Raw genomic sequence first — 11,990 nt, forward strand, 5'->3', positions numbered from 1 at the left:
CACACACACACACACACACACACACACACACACACACACACAATTTGTGGTTTTATTTGCTCATCACGCACACTTAGACATGCAACAGGGCAAAGCATTATTTTCATCTCACAAGGTCTGCAGTCATGAAGTTAGGTCTGCAGTTTGTACAAAGGATCTGTTGTGTTCCCTTAAATCTATGAGAACCAACTAAACGTTGCCTCATGTCTTTTTCTCAGATTATCTTTGTGTTCAGTGTTTTGTCTATTTAACTATTGTCATGTGTAGCCAAACAGGGAAATAATTCATTACTGGTCTGTTCAGTGTGTTATTTTGACACCTTCCTAAAATAAGTGGGGCATGGGGAATATTCTGGTTTAAAAAGCAGAAAAGATTGCGGAAGCAGCTAAATGTGTCACTAGAGGTGAAAGGGATCATGGGAACTAGACACCATGTAATGAAACATTTCTGATATAGTTAACGGTGATATCAGAGTTAAATTATTTTGAATGTCTTTTCTCATAATGTCACAGTTAGGTTTATATTTGTCATTTTTGTAAAAAATAAATAATAGAGAATTCTTCTTAAGAGTTACACATTTACCGCCTTTTTATAATTGGAAACTGTTTAGATGGGAAAAAAAGGCCAAATCTTTATTCTACATACTCATATTGTTAAAGAGATGAAATATGAACATATTTATTTGCTGTTTATTCAGTAGAACAGCTCTTGACTACGTAATTTTTACATTTTAACAAGACATTGGCATGAAAGGGTTTGTAATGAGATTTCTCAGCCTGAATAATAGCCTGGCCCTTGCCTTCCTACGCAGCGCTGCTCAATTCTAGTTTCTCTTCACTGCTCCATCTGGGACTTCTCCCATTGACAAGGATTTCGCTGGCAGATTTTTAGCCGGGCCAATCAGAGAACAGAACGTCAATTTTCTGTGCAGTGTCTGTTTGTAGTTTATTTTACCTGGGCCAATCAGAGAACAGAAGGACGAATTTTGAACGACGTTGATTTTTTACACAGTGTCTGCTAGTTATTTTAGCATACGGCAGTGGAGGAAGTGAATGAAGCCAGTCTGTGTTGATAAGGCTTCCAAATTAAAATAAATTTGTCTGACAAAGCAGCAGCTCTCATTTACAGTCGTCACGTTTGGCTCGGTATATTTCTCCTCTCAGTAGGGTTGTTTACAGCACACGTGATTACGGTTAGCTTCTTAGCTTAGCCTCCGTCACAGCGACACACGTCGCAGCCAACTGATCCAATCATTTTAAACTTCAGCAGAGGCCACGCCTCCTGCAAGAAACACTTCTCCATGCATCAAGTCTAGACCCTTGTACGAAGCAAAGTGAAGGACAGGGTCTGGTTTAAACCAGGCTACCTGAATAAGGAAGTGAAGTAGACAATAATGATGTAGAATCTGCTGATCTTTGTCGTTATGTTGATATGAATAGACCTAATTTCACTAATACGTCCTAGTATTTATGGCCTGAGGGGGACACACACTGATGCTTTGATTAGGCTGTTTTGCACCCAGCTAGAATAAAAAAATAAAATCTGATTGCAACTTTCTGTCTCGAGCCCTGTTGGTGCATAAGAACACCAGGAAAAGATGCACTAATTAGGAGAAAAAAAACAATTTAATGATTCAATGGACATGGATTTACTGAAACACAAACTTTGCATTTGAAATTAGTAACACAACACAAATGAGTTGTCATTTAGACTGAGCTGTAAAGTTGTCAGCGTTAAAAGACGAGGTGATGCAACCTGGTGCCCCTGCTTCAAGGGTTTGAAGTTAAATATGGTTTTAAAATGATTTGCAATGATCTAATGGTCTGTTTGCAACATATTTGTCTTCTAAATGCAGAACAAGTGTCAGTAATGTTATGGGGTGTCCCATGAAAGCGCCTTGAATGTTGGTTTTCATTGTAGCCTTGCTACATGTTTGCGCTCTCTGATCAACGTGAAAATACTGACATTTCAGGCCTGCTAGAAGGATCCGATGTCACCAACTCAACATCTGATTGGTCAAATAATAGTATCATTACCATTTGTTCTAACCTCCAGATGCCTTCACTGTTTGTTCTGAAAACGTTGAGGCAGATTCTTTCACCCCAGCAACAGATGATGCTCGAAATATGATTGGATAAAAGCTCTTTATAAACACATGCTACTGGAAGCTGCACAACGGGGAGAAAAGCTGTGAAAAGAAGTGAACAGACATTTCAAAATAATAAAATATAATCTAGTGATTCTGATTGTGTTTAGACCAACAGAGAAGTCTTTGCTGATCCTGACGGTCCACCTCTGGTCCATACCATTTAGCATCACCACTGTGTGTTTTGACCCACCAAACCAGCTTTATACAAGAGTTCACTTCAATAAGAGAATACTTTAAATGAGCTGACTTGAATCACCTGAGTACAGCGGTGTTAGACTTTCTCTGAATTGTTTTTTTTCCTGCAGCCACGCTACACTGTGTAATGATAACAGTTGGTGGCAAGAACCTGTGTAGGTGTTTAAGCACATGCATGTATGAAAATGTGCAGATTTGTGAATTACGCACTCAGAACATATTAATGCTGACGGGACAGTCATGCTGTGTGAGTGGGGCTCAGCAGACAGCTCTGTTACGTCTCCAGCTATGATGAGCTAATTATAAAAACATCTCCAAGTGGCGCAGCCTTGTGAAGCAGCATATTTAACATGAAGAGTCTTATTTAAAACTGTGCATTGACTTTGAAAGCTGCAGCAAAGCCATGTTCTCAGTCAAACTTGTTATTCTTGGTCTTGTAGGGTTCATTTCCCACGCATGTTGTGGCACTCTTACACCATTCGGCTCCGCCGTGTTGCTTTGGCTTTAAGGGTTTGGTCAGGTCCTGTCTGTCACTGCTGCACAAATGTGTTTGTTTTGGCACCAGGACCGTGGCTGTAATCAACTCTGGCCTTTATTTGTGGTCAGGCACAGCATTATGAACATCAGAGACAGCGGGGGGAGCCCCACTAGTTAAAGATACTCCGTCTCAGTCGCAAGCAAAGAGCCCAGATTGACCCCCGGTATCTTGGCCAGCCTTCACTCTGCTGAAGTACTGCAGGTTTGAGCAATACGCCAAACCACTTCCAGCTTCGGTTTCACTGCTCTGCAGCTGACCCTGAACTCTGACCCCCTTGGGGATGGATGTGATGGAATGTGAAACAGTCAGTTTCCCACAGTTTGCATTGTTTGGTCTTGTGATTGAAATGATCACAGCTTGTGAAAGTTGGAGCTAGTGCGTGTAAAAGATAATGACCTAACACTTGGACCCACAGTACCTACTGCTCAGTTCTGAGTGTGGGGAAAGAGGCTCGGTTCGTGTTGGTCCACCACTTTGGTCCGGACCCAAGAACTTGATCAGCTACTGATTGAACTCGTATGAGTTTTAAAGATGAAAAGTGTTGGTCTGTTAGCAAAATATTCCATGAACCGCAGAATGAATCTTAATGAAAGTTTCAAAAAGTAGTCAAGTTTAAAGATGGCTGCCACAGTCTTGTATGTCTGAAGAGACATAAAATACTAATTTTAGAATTTAAAGACACATTCAACCTTGATAATTTCCTGACATGAACTTTCTGGAGTGATTTGCAGGGTTCCTACCAGTCATGGAAAACCTGGAATATCAAGCAATTTTTATTTTTCATTTTCAAGGCCTGGAAAGTCATAAAATTTCATTTCAGGTCATGAAAAGTCATGGAATTTTCAAATAAATTAAAAAACGTAACAACAACTTGTTCATTGTGAGGTGGTCTTTAAAAAAAAAACAACTGGAGCTAGACACTAGATACCAGTTGAAGACTAGTGGTGTTGCTGTGTGTGTGCCTGTCTGTTCTGAATGTTTGTAGAAGCAGTTAGTTCTACATACATGTACAGTCTTGTGTTTGTATCACTGCTAATATGTTTTTGTTTCTTTCTTTCTTTCATTTGGATCCCCATTAGTTGCAATTCCTGCAACTAATGGGGATCTGATCAACGGGGTCCACACATTAAACATTAAACAACACAAAATACATAGCATACATAGTTCACATAAATTCAAAACAACAATAACTACATAATAAACACAAATAAATACAAATATAAAAATTGAAGTAGAGGCCTCAGATTAATATACAAAATAAAGACAGGATACAAAACAACAAATCAGTAAACAACAGAGTAATGAATATAATTATGAATTATTCAATATAATTGTTTTCCTTGCAAATATCTTAAAGTTGTTCAAAATTCATTTTACAGATATATTTCCAATAAGTTTTTAGGTAAAGTATTCCATAAAAGCATAAATCTATATAAAGCCGACATCTTCATGGAATTAGTGTGAACTTTTGGAAGTATAAATTTACTTTCAGTTGCATGTCTAGTTTGATAATCATGTACATTGGCACTAAAAAAACAATTGAAACTATATAATCTTTGGCTGTTTTGAACTAATAATATTTCTTATTAATAATATCATTTTAAACATAAAACTAACTTCAACCCTTAACCAGGATAATCTAATATGCATCATGCTGACATTAGTTCTGAAATCACATCTAAGTGAAAGCCGAGAAGCCTTATTTTGAACTATTTGTAATTTCTGTATCATACCTCCTGGAGCTCCACACCACACAGACGAACAATAATCTAGCTGAGACAAAACGAGCTTTTATCAAATTTATAACTACTGTATGTCTGTCAAAAATCGTGAACAATCGTGTTTGTGTATTGACATTATCATCATATGATTCCTCAGTTACCGGTAATATATTGAAACTTTTTGATTCACACCTGTCTGTGAGGGCTTCATTTTCACGTTTTTGTCATTTACGTTTCCTCCCTATCTGCCTGCACTACACATGTTCACTATAGTTCAACTTGGTGGGGTTAGTCTCTCAGCCATACTTTCTAAACCTATTTGTACGTGGGTCATGGAGAGTCATGGAAAAGTCATGGAATTTTTTTTTCTAAATATCAGTGGGAACCCTGGATTTGATAAATGACTTTAAAACTTCTGACCTCGGTGGCTCCTGGTTTGAATGACTGCTCTTATTGATAGCATTTACATGACTGAGGCTAATGTCAAAACAATTGTTTATATTGTTGTCCACTTTTCCTAACTGAAATAATCCGATTCTTCTTGACGTAACTAAAAACATTAAATGCAGCACATTCCAATCAAGCCAGCCAAGGCAAAAATATTCTTACAGCAGTTTCTCTTAAATAACAGGTTTGTAATTTGTTCACACTGTTTTTATAGGAGAGATGAGAGGTATTAAAAGCCTTCTCAGAAATCTGTTGATTATTCTGTAGCTATAAAAAAGAGATCTAAGTCACACAGACTCCTACCTCCCCTTTGATTCGAGGTCAGCTGATGTGTTTCTGCACGCAACGGTCTGCTGACCCGTTGCAGTCGGCCGAGGTGCTCGGAGGTGTTTGTGTCTGCACAGAGATGGCAGTGAAGCCTGTTTGATTCAGTACGTTTAAGATGAAAGGACAAATAAGCTCAGCTGTTTGATGGACCCCAGATCACTGTATAATCTACTGTGGAAGGATTTAGCTCGAGTGTTTCTTCTTCTCTCTCTGTGTGTGTCGGCTTATTGAAGTTTGACTGGAGTCTTTAAGTTTCTGCCAAGCACAAAATGTTTCTCATGGTGTTGCAATGTGATGATGCAATTCATAAATGTCTTTTTTCATGGTTTTAAGCATCATTACCATCAAAGTATGGAGTCAAAAAACCTCAATAATCTCAGATTTCAACAGTGATACTAGTTTTCAGCCTCGTTGTTATAAATGTTTGTCATTTACATGTTGGGGCAGAAAGTGTTGGTGTGTTCTTGCCTAACTAGGCTGTTAAATCATTGAGAACTATAGCAGGACATGAGCTGCAATTTTTAACAGTCTATTAGGGTTGTGCAAAGTCAAATTGTGTGCAATTAATTGTCAGTAAAACTGTCAATTAGTATTTTCCTATTTGCAATTACTGCAGTTAGTGCCATATGATGTATATTTGTGTGCAACACACCATCACTATTAGGTGCGCCTGTGAGCCCATTGGTGGATAGTGGTGTGGAGCAGCTAACGCTAACACTATAAACTCGTTAAATCACCCGAAACACTGACATAAACCATTAGTTTTCAGCTAAATGCCACAAATAGTCATGATGAACCTTTATGTACCGTAATTATTGCTAACCCTACTTTCCGTAGGAAAAAAAACAAGTCTTGAGTCTAAATCAAATAGACTGAATATTGGTGTTTTTTGGTACAAATACACTGCCAACATTAGCTGTCTAAAGTTAAATAAAAGATTCTATATTATAGTCTGGATCTTCTTAAATTAAATGAAATAATCTGTTAATGCAGACAATACATTTGCACTTTGTAAGACTTCTTGAAATAAGGACAAATTTCCAGGCTAACAAGATGAATAATCCAACACATTCTGCTCTTTTTTTAATGTATCAGACTCAAAACAAGATCAAAAATAATTTTTTGCTGGATGAAGGTTGTAAGACTTGATAGACAATTTGTGCAGTGCAGGTAAAAGGACTCTGAGGACTGTTAGTTTCACTATTGAGCGGTTATAAGACTATCGAGTACAACCAGGGTAACACTAGGATCACCCAACACTCAGGCGACCTTCACCACAAACGATGGAGGATGCCAAAGTTGGAGCTAAGTGTTGTGAGTTTTTGATTAAATTTTCAAAGCCGAGTTTGAAAAAAGCGTCACAAAGTCATTAAAAGAATAAAACGATGGCTTCAAATGTACAAATACAGTTTTAATATCGTAGATGCTGGAAGAGCATTCAACTTGCTCAGCCAATCAGTGTCCTTTTATGCATTCATCACATCCCCTTATGTCACTCAGCAGACCCTATTGAGCTTAGAAAAAGCCTCTTTTAAAGTAAAAGATAAAATAACCTTAAAAATAATTATTATTTGAACGGCTACAGTTCTGTTGGTGCAAAAGCTAAAAAGGTTAACTACCTTTTAAATCAATCCTGGTCCATAAGGGCCACTACCCTGCATGTTTCACTTGTTTCCCTCCTCCAACACACCTGACTCAGTAAATTATCATTTCAAGTTCTGCAGAAGCCTGTTAATCATTTGTTCATTCAAACCAGGTGTGTTGGAGCAGAAAAACCTCTAAAACATGCAGGATTATGGCTCACAAGAACTAGAACTGGACACCCCTGTTTTAAATGATTCTAAGGACTGTGGACTTCTGTGGTCTAAGGTCTCTTGCCGGTCAAAAGCACCCACTGCCATTGTTTTTTTGTTTTTTTTATCTCACCTGTGTCCGTGTCTTGGAAAACCAGATGTACATTTATGGCTTCAGCTGCACATGCATTGTGAAGTTGTGTATTTACTTTGACTAAAACTGGGCTCTAGAGCAATTTCTTAGGACAGAACATCTTTTCCAGATCTGTGTCACGTTGGTCTGTGATGTCTTTACTCCACCCACAGTCTCTACGGTCCTGCAGTATTTGGCCTAGTCTGTTGTTATAGTTCCTTTTTAGGACAAAGGCTGAGCGAGCTGAGTTTCCAACATTTTCTCATAAGTTCTCTCATTGTTGAACTCAGAGATGTGCTGTGGATCTGAAGCACTTGGGTTATGCAGGAGATGTTGTCTAATCTCCTGACACCTGAGAAAAGACATTGCTCCATCGAGTCTAAAACACCCTCACTTTGCACTGGCTCCATGTCTGATAAGACCCCATCTTAACAGGAGAGACTAAATGATCAAATGAAATGATTTCATACTTGATAGTTTAGCTGTAGTTACTTTCAACAGATGACTTGAATAACACTAAGTTATTCTGCCGTCTTGTTGAATCTGAACCTGTATGTATTTTGTCTGGATTCCAGTTTTTCTTATTTTCATTTCAGCTTTTATTATGCTGTGGCCTGAATCTTTCCTTCTATCATGAGCAAACATGAATTGTGTTTTACCACCATCTTAGCTTTTGTTTGTTACGCTTTAATATTAGCTGTATTTTACCCATTTTCCTCCAGTTCTCTGCAAATATGCTCATCTTCGTCGAGTTCTTTGACGTCTTCCTCCACAGCTGAAGAATTCACCGAATTCAACACTCATCAGGAGCTAGAAGAACAAAATGAAAATGTAACTTTTAACAGGAAGATACCCGCTTCTGCAGGCAGAAGCAACCAGTCAAAATAAAAGCATTGCACATGACAGTTTAGTGCAATGACTTTTGGTTTAGTCCCAAGATAACCTGTTGATTTAATTTGCCTCCTGCATCACAGCACCTGCAGTGTGACTATTGTGCACACGTACATTGTGATAACGATGTTCAAATGATATATTGTGCAGCCTTAAGCTGTATTGCTGACAAATCCACTTGAATTTGTTTAATCAGAAGTAGACCTGCTTTTAGTTATATTTTTTCCAGTGCAACTTATTTTAGTTCAACCTACAAGGGATCTTTGATAAAGAAATTCCTTTAGTTGAGTCAGTCACTCAGCTCAGTGCAAAGGGACCGTTCACAAAAGAAAAAGACTGGTCTTAACTTTGAGGCCAAACTACAAGTATCTTTTAAAATTTAATGTAATTTAAATAATTTAAAATAAAGTTAAACCATGATAGCTTGTGGTTAAATGCAGGATAATAAAACTGCGGTGAAATCTTGGCAAACTGTGATTTTGTTTAACGTTAGAATCTCCTGAAAGTTACAATAATGAACACGTGGTTGCATATGATGAACACGTGGTTGTATGAGCGTGCAGAGTCGGCTGCTGTGTCGTGTGGAGGCGAGCCTCTCACTGAGGTTTTGTGATGGCGCTCCGGTGAAGTGAAATTGAGTTTAGACTGTCTGCAGAGCTAATCAGCTCTGTCTGGCCTGAAATCTGAAGCCCTCTCACTGACATGAAAGACGGATGATGTTATCAAAGACCAGGGTGGGAGTCTCTGCTAACCCACACTTAAACATGACGTTAGTGATTAACGCTTTAATCTATAAAGACAGCTTCCAACACACAGACAGCTGGGAAAACTCATAAATACCTTCAAACCCCGAAAACAGCTTGGTAAAAATGATATGGAGGGTATTATTGGCTAAAATCAAAAGTAAGTATCTGGTATTTAAGTTTCCATTGCAGTTTGCTCAATTTGCTGCCCTCTACACCTATATAAAGACATCCATCCATCATCTATACCTGCTCCTTTCTTTTAGGGTTACAGGAGTCACTGGTGTCCATATCCAGCAGTCTCTGTGTGAGGGGGTGGGGTACACCTTGGACAGGTCGCAGGTCCATCAAAGGGACACACATGCTGTGTCTCAATTCATGGGTTGCAACCAACATAGACCGCGGTCGACGTTGGCCACAGTGGGCTGTAGAAAACATATGTTTACCATGGTGATAGGTTTTATACACATCGCTCCAGTTGTTTTTTCAAGGTGTAACTTCACAGAATTCAATTTTAATAGAAAAATGTTACAAATAAATAAATTTAAAACATTAATAATTAGTTTAGCTCTAGTAAGCATACTTGTAACTTAATTTTATTTAACATCTCGTTGCAACAAACATTTCAGCTAATTTGCTAAACTTACATCTTTAGGTTTGTGATAAATTTCCAAAATCTCCTTTTAAAAAAGACTCTGTTGTAAAATAGTATATAAAAAAAGCTCAGTCATGATTGATTTTCTGTTTAAATTTTCTGACAACACAATGAATTCTGGGATATCATCAGCTTCGTAGGATACTCAGTTGCAGCAGCCTACGAAATGGGACAGCCTACGGCACGGGGCAGTGACATAAGCGGCTGACAAATGCGGCCAATGTCGGCTGCAACCAATGAATTGAGACACAATCTGGGAGACAAAGGAGACAAACACAACTAAGGACAATTCAGTTACCAGTTAACCTGACAGTCATGTTTTTGTTAAGGAGAGAACATGCAAACTCTACCCAAAAAGTTCCCCGGGCCGGGATTTGATCTGATGACCTTCTTGCTGAGAGGCATCAGCTCCACCAACTGAGCCGCCTACATGTAAAGACATCAAACAGAAATTTGCCCTGATAATAGCTTTAGAACTGGAATCCCTCAACTCATGATCAGAAGTGAAAACGTCTTTCAGATGAGAGGCGAAACAAAAGAAGCCCACAGGTTTTCCCCTACTGTTGTACTAACGTTATACTAACCGACCCCACTACCACATAAGTTTCCTCTTGTATAACTGAAATATTATGTTGCAGGGGACAAATCCTAATCTCTCCCTCCGTCCTGCTGTACGTCTGCTGTTGATCATCATTGTTTGTTCAAAAGCCCCCCAGCCTCTCAAGGCAAATACTCTAGTAGAAACACTGAGTAAAACTGGCATGTCCTTGCTGACTACAACGAACAATAAGAAATTAGGCACAAACGCCTGATTTTGACACTGAAATATCGCTGAGGTCATTAAAATGTAAAATTAAAGCCAGATGAACCATGATAATAACAGTGTTGGCATTTTAAGACAAGTTGACAGTAAGTACGTGCTGTATATCTGACAGTCATGATAGTCTTTTCATAAAATAATCATATAGTTTAATTTTGAAGTTGATTCAGTGGTCTGTGGTCATTCAGTGTGGCAGCCTCACTGATTCAGTCTTCACAGCCAAAGATGATTTACACCAAAAATCAAGCGGTTTTACAAAATTTCAGGAAAAATTGTTTATTGTGACCACTGCTGAGACTGATATCTTTTCACAGCCACAGGAATCTCTTATTCCTTAATTATGTATAGTTGGACTGATGCGTCTGACATCGTACAGTGTGACACTTTCAACAGTTTGTGTATTTATATGTATAATGTACACATGATTTTTAATGTAACATGTGCCCCAGTTTTTAGTTCTCTTGTTTTATGAATCTCAGTTTGTTCAATTAGATTTGCTTTGATTTTTATTAACTGTATAAAAAGATTAAAACCGGCTGAAAACCTTACCTTTCTATTCTGCTGCTTATCGGAGGGATCGGAGAGGTTATCAGCTGAATGACCGCAGTGTTTATATGTGAAAACCCAGAACCGTCCGCTGAGTAAAGACTGCTCTTACACTCTGCAGCTCGTGTTACTGTGGAAGAGACCGGCTCGGGCTTAAAACAACCGGATCAATTGTGTGTGAGTGAGTGAGTGAGAGAGAAGGGGAGACAGAGAAAAGTGGGGTGAGGTAAGGGGCTCATAAATCTGGTCAAGTGGGTCTGACCCAGGTGCAGATTATTGTGTTTGACCTCTGACCCTGTTGGTACCATGTTTGTGTGTGTTTGGTTGTGCGCATGCAGGTGTCTGCTCATGACCCTTCAGTCCAGTGTGTCAAGGCCTTACACAGATCTGCGTGTGTGTTTGCTATCTGGTGGGGACAATTTTTGACAATTTTCCTGGTACACACAGCCTGGTGAGAATCAACTGTTCCTATTGGGGACAAAAGCCTGGTTCCTATTGAGGGAAATGCCATTTGTTGGTTCAGGGGTTTGATTTATGACTGAAGTGTGTTTTGAGTTTAGGTTAGGTTTAGGATCAGTTGTGTATTGAGGTGGTTAGGTTTATGGTTAGGTTTAGGGTAAGCAGTCAGGGTTGGGCTGTAGAAATAGAAGTCAATGCAAAGTCCCCATGGGAATAGATGAATAAACATTGAGTGTGTACATGTTTTTGCTACCTGGTGGGGACCATTCATATATATATATATATATATATATATATATATATTAGGGGTGCAACAATACATGTACCCGTATTGAACCGTATCGAACAGAGCTGTATCGAACAATACAGATTTTAAAAGCTTTACTTTATCAACTTGTCTTCTGAAGATGCTCTGTGTTAAAGGATCAGTGGATCTGTGTTCCACTACTCCACCTAGGCTGCATTTTTGAGGGCAGATCCACTGAGAAACTTGCTGTTTCAGCAACATTTAATTTAAAAACTGTACTTTTGAGGTTAAACAAACGTTCATAATTAATATAAATAAATTACAAG

At 38.7% G+C, this 11,990-nt stretch overlaps 1 protein-coding gene across 4 annotated transcripts in view; it reads left to right on the forward strand.

Annotated features, from left to right (window-relative positions):
* The window catches only part of LOC106518097 (growth factor receptor-bound protein 10), a 69,902-nt gene that overhangs the window by 31,473 nt on the left and 26,439 nt on the right, over positions 1 to 11,990 (forward strand). The window lies entirely within an intron of this gene.

This window comes from Austrofundulus limnaeus, unplaced genomic scaffold (genome assembly GCF_001266775.1).
Source record: "Austrofundulus limnaeus strain Quisiro unplaced genomic scaffold, Austrofundulus_limnaeus-1.0 Scaffold56, whole genome shotgun sequence".
NCBI lineage: Eukaryota > Metazoa > Chordata > Actinopteri > Cyprinodontiformes > Rivulidae > Austrofundulus > Austrofundulus limnaeus.